Source organism: Tachysurus vachellii, chromosome 7 (genome assembly GCF_030014155.1).
Source record: "Tachysurus vachellii isolate PV-2020 chromosome 7, HZAU_Pvac_v1, whole genome shotgun sequence".
Classification (NCBI taxonomy): Eukaryota; Metazoa; Chordata; class Actinopteri; order Siluriformes; family Bagridae; genus Tachysurus; species Tachysurus vachellii.
In genome coordinates, this window is record NC_083466.1 from 11431731 (window position 1) to 11437730 (window position 6000).

Here is a 6000-nt window from a genome sequence, read left to right on the forward strand (position 1 = left end):
GTTACTGAATTTTTCACAGTGGACCAAGCTTCTTCCCTTCTCTCCATTGTCCACACCTATAATTATTGGAATGCAGTTGCTTGAATTTACTGAATGCCCCATGAAAATCAAGTATGGCAACTCGTCTCAAATGGGAAAAAAATTACCAGCCCCTGATGGGTAATAACCTGAGTCTTGTGAGACAGTTGCTGTGAAAGGAGCTACAGACAGCGTGTCCAAACATATAAAGAGTGATGTGCACAGGCACTTAACTGGATAAATTAGTGTTGGAGTTTGCTTATTGATCAAAAGAAGCCCTTTCAGGATCCCAGCAGGGGAGAACAGATTGGCTAATTTTTGGCAGAGCTGCTAGACTTGGCAGAAATTGTAGCATTTGTCAACGATCTTGGGGCACAATGGATAATTATCTTTTTGTGCCAAGTCAGGGCGTATTCTCTGAACAAGGGTGCAGAAGAATTCCAGACAAGGGAGGCACTTCCTGCACTAGCTAGCAGATATAGTGGCATAGTGGAGCAGTGACCTCCAATCACATAGTCCAAATACAGTATTTACCAAGGTTCTGGTTGGCAGTTAAACCAAAATCCATAAAATTAAAGTAAAGCGTACACACTTTTTTTTACTGTTGAGCTATAGTCAAACATGTTGACCCTCAGAGTTCAAATAATTTCTTTAATCGAGTCCTGCTTCACTTTGTAAAATAAAACGAAACAATAAGGGGGGAGCTGGACACTTGTAGTAAAGAATGAATGAATAGAGTACAGTGATGTTTGCTGTGACTTATGGTCAGTGTCAAGTGAGCTTAACTGAAACATCTTCAGTCAGTTTTGCTCTAGTCAGGATTTCAAGCTTCCAGCAGCAGACAAAGAACATCACACATGTACACTATTGTACCTTCCAGCAAATTCCATGAAAAATGATTGCTCCACTTCTGCGGTGAGCCTTGGACTTTCATCTGATGCATCACCAGCTTGAGGCTCCAGATGTCCTCAATTCATTATGAGGCAAAGCGTCCCAGTTGTTGCCTGGCAGCAGTGAGCTTTTCCACATCAGCTCTTTTGCTGTGTGAAGGAGCAGATCAGACAAGGAAGTGAGCTGGAGGTCTGCTGTTTGTCATCCGGGGGTAAGGTGGGGGCAGCACTGGCTTTGATCCAAGTTGGCAAGAATGCCCTAATGCCCTTTTATCGTTTGCTGTTTTTCACCATATGTTTTTTAGACTTTATGTCTTGTCATATACTGTAAAATGTATATTCACTCATGTTCTGTGGATTTACTCATGTTCTCCATTTAGAATGATTTGCCATGAGCTGCTTGTGATTCTCACTGAACTCTAACCAATGTTTGAAACGGTTGCAGTGTTTTATTTACCAGCAGTGAATAATTGTGCATTGCTCAAACATATAAGTAATGAGATTTCTTTCAAGATTAGGCCAAACTACTGTTTAATATAGACCATGAAGGCCAGCACAGTCAGCTACAGCCCATTACACATAGTAACACACCATAGTAAGTCTATTTTCATTTGTTTTCAATTAGCTCAGAGGAAATCACACTGAGGCTCTAATAGTTACTGCCAACTGCTGAAGCAAAGCTTTACTGGCTTTTAAATTTACTCTAGATTTCACTTGCCTTCCCATTCATATGGTCTGTCACTAAGTTAAAACTGAAATAGAAAAATACACTACTCTTGAAATGAGTCAGCATTTCTTACTCTGGTATGAATTTTTATTTTTATTTATTCTCAAACTACATAAAAAGTACTTCTATCCCTCCGCTAGAAGTGACAAACCATTTAAGAAATCTCAGGCATTCAAATGTAACAAATAAGTGCCCTTATGTGGTTAATAAAGTTCTATTGTTTTGTTTGTTTTTAAAGGGTTTGATTTTGAAAGACTGGGCCATGCAGCTTCACCCAGCCTGTCTGTCTGAATGTGTTCTCTCTCTCTCTCTCTCTCTCTCTCTCTCTCTCTCTCTCTCTCTCTCTCTCTCTCACAGGCCCCCACCCTCCCTCCTTTGAGAAGGATTTAGCGACTGAAGCATTGTATGTGTGTGAGGGAGAGTGTCTGGGCACTCACACACTAACACAGACTGGTGGGTTGGTTGGGGGGTCACGGGTCACTGACCTGCCCAGCTCCGTGAGAGAGAACAAAGCTTCAGTCAGGCCAATCAAAGAGCAGGTTGGCTCCGGGCTTCACTCCAAGAGTCCCGGCCCACATTGAAGGTACCAGGGGTCCGGGCCCAAACATGTGAATAAGGCGGGCGCTCATAAGAAATAATCAAATCCCCAGCCGTCTGGAGAGCCAGTTATGTCAAAACCGTCTATCCTCCTCCATTCTGTTCTCTCCATGAAGCTGGAACGAAGATCTCCCTCCTTTTCGCCAACATCCCTCCCTTCAGCTTTGCTCATCACTTTGAAGTCTGCTTTCTTTTGTTCTATACATAACTCAAGCTGATGTTTTTGAAAAAGCTAATTTGTATGCATTTCCAGTGACATGGCTGCCACCCAGAATTCTTCACAAAGGTCTGGCAGAGAGGTGAACGTCTGAAGAATGGGCCCACAGACAACTCAGCAAAAACATGACGACGGACCTTTGAATTATTGTCACTGTGCAAATCGGAGAATAACAGATTAGGGATTTGAAGATGAAATCACTCAGAGAATAGGAAGTTTGGGGAGGATTTTCTAGCTTTCTCTGTCAATTACTTTCTCTTCTGAACCACTTATTCTCAAACATGATGCCCACATTTGAGGGAGATTAAAGGTGGACAAATATTTGAACTAGTTTTGTTAAAATTTAAATGAGGGGCTTTCAGTAAAGGAAAGTGATATTAGGGCCCTGTTGTTACATTCTTTTCAGCAGACTTGTTCATGCTATTCAGTGTGAAATACTTACCATTAAATGTTAAAATTGTTCTCAATTGTCAAATATTCTACAATTTAAAAAAATAATAAATAAATAAACATTCAGAATATATATATATATATATATATATATATATATATATATATATATATATATATATATATATATATATATTATTTTATAATTTTTTTTTTTTTATTATTATTTTTTTTTAAATGTTCAGAAATACAACTTTATGTTATGGGTCTTTTGAAATATATATTTTTTTCCTGAATAAATGCCATTCATGCACCTCAAAGCTACATTAATAAGAAGGAATAAAAAGAGCTCTCTTTTTGAAGGTAGCATTTTAAGCTTTTGTAGTCAGCACACTGTGACAGACTTTTTGAAAAGACTGCTGAGGACTTTTCACCAACCTTCAGCTTTAATGACATACTTTAGGTGCATTTTTTTCTGACTACCTCCCAAAGGCTCTCACAGACTCTTTCTCTTGGGCCTTGGCCTTGGGCCAGAATGATGATCAATGTCCTTGCTTCTCTTCTGTGTGAGCCCAGAGAGAAGGTCTCTCCTTTTTTTTGTATTAGAGGAAATGGCACTTGGAGGCTCAAACAGGATGTCCTGCTGTTGGCCCTGACTGTGAACCAGCAGTCCCCCACCCCCTTCTCTCCACCAGCACCCCAGCAATGTGAGCTGGCTTAAGTTAATCCAGGATCCCAAAACTAGTGGAGCCTTCTTTTTTTTCGTTCCTCTTGTTCTCGCTCATTTGAAGACCAGTGTGAAAGAAGTCTGGGACACAATGGCTTTGATATGGTGTGTCTCTCAGCACAGATAGACTGTCTCAGGGTTGAGCTGTCTGATGTTTTGACCATGAATTTGGGCTACTGTGTCTGTCTCTGCTCCATTAAGTATCTTCTCACAATGTTTTTGATTTTAAATATAAAATACACTGAGAAAGACAGATTAGAGGTTGTGTGTGTCAATAGATTCTTCGAGAACTTAATAACAAAATCCTTCATTGAGTATGTTTCCACAAAAACTCAAGCAGTTCAGTGAGGTTTGGCTTAGGAACATTTCAGTCCTTCCTTTTTCCGTTGTGTGAAAGTGTTTTTGGCTTTACTCCCTTCAACAAAAAAGCAGGGGTTTAACTTTCTGTGCCTCTCATAATTGGCTCTCAGTGCAGATTTATGATGTAATGAACAGGTGTTGGGTGGGTGGGACAGTGTGACAGGCACTATAAAGAACCAGACTCTCTCTCTCACACACACACACACACACACACACACACACACAGTGAGGACCTTCAATTGACAGAATTATTCTTGAAGGTATTTAATATTAAACCTAAACTAAACTTCAATCTTCAATAATATTTTATACATTACTTTTTTTCCCATATAAAAACCTGATTTTTTTTTTGCAAAGACAGTTTTGTGAGGACATGGTGACTGTGAGGTTATTTAGCATGATTTTACCACTCTGAGTATATTTATTAAATTTATTATTTAATAAAAATTGCTAAAAACATGATCACGTGTCTTATTGTCTTTGTGAGGATCTTCCTTTGACATAATTATGAAGGCAGCTACCTATATAAGTTATTCATACACTGAAATTTAATCCAAACATAAAATCTGTATGAAAAAGAAATCTATTTAATAAAAGCTGCAATTTTTTCTGTTTAAAAAGGAGGGTGTCCTTATGAGGTCAAAACTGTCCGATATTCCTGTTTGTGGGGACGTTCAGTTCCTGTCAAGATATAAAATATCACACACACACACACACACACACACACACACACACACACACACAGTATAGTCTCATGGTTAGTTTCACACTTGATATTTGTAGATAGGCTTAATAATCCAATTTGTCATGCAAGATTACAGCATTATATGTTTCACTAGTAAATGATATGTTTCACAGTTCTAGAATTCTGAACAGCATAAATCCCTAAAATGACCACTTTACTGCTTAATACAATTCGCAAGTGAAGAAATGTACAAAAGGTTGAAAGAATGACAGACCGATTTCAGAGCTTAAATATATAGTTACTATAACAAAGAAAAGAAAAAAGGGATTCTTAAAAGAGAAAATGGAAAGTCACACTTGATTCAGGGGTTAAATATATACTGCAAATAAGCAGTGAAAAAAGGTCTGGAACAGTTTGTTTTAACCCAAATGTTTTTCAGAAGCTGTAACTACACTTGGGAAACAGTTTCAGTGATAATCACAGCTCGTGAAAGGACTTCCTGAGTAGATTCAGTTTTTCATATCAATTACTGTTTTGTAATCAAGAACTGAGATACTAATCTGACTAGATTTGTTGGTGTTCTTTGTGTTTAGCATTGTTATCACATGCCAGTTGTCTGACATGATCTGAGTGTGAAAGTTCATGTGGCTACAGATGGGCAGCAGTCAGACACATGGCTCTGTGTTGACGTTCAGCTGCTCGTGGTCTTTATGGAATGGTGTTAAGCAAAAGGCTTAGAGAGACTGTTACAGATGCTCTCACGCTTCCTAACTGCCATTTGAAGGTTGTTATTAGACAAAAGACACTGAAGGAAAGCAAGAAACAAGGACCTAACTATTTAGTTTTGTGAAACAATGTGAGAAAATGAAAAAAACAATGACAACAGAAATACATAAAAAAAATCAACTTGCTCTCAAACATGCATCTCTAAAATAAAAATATCTGTTTTCTGATAACCATAGCCAGTGTATTACAGGAAAATAAATCTAACACCCTTAAGTACCATTATGTTGTGTTTAGTTTCAACCGAAGCCAAAGACGAAAGGTGTGGAATCCTCTAGGACTAATGAGCTGCCTGTATTGCATTATGACTGCTACCATCATCCCAGCTCCCAAGCCCTCGTCTGACTCTGTAATTTTATTTTAGTGTGTGTGTGTGTGTACAAACATTTATATGCCTAAAGAATTTGATCTCTTTCCACAAATAGCTTCAGATGACACCATGAACTGAGCATCTTAGAGAAAGACCTCAGAGCTCTATAGTTAGACCACCCACGCTGTAGCATAAAAAACACGTCCTGCAATTTCATGGAGAGTAGGAAGGTTGAGTGATTTAATAAACTGTGTTCATGAACTTTCACCTTTTCAGGGTTTCTTTTTATATAAGCA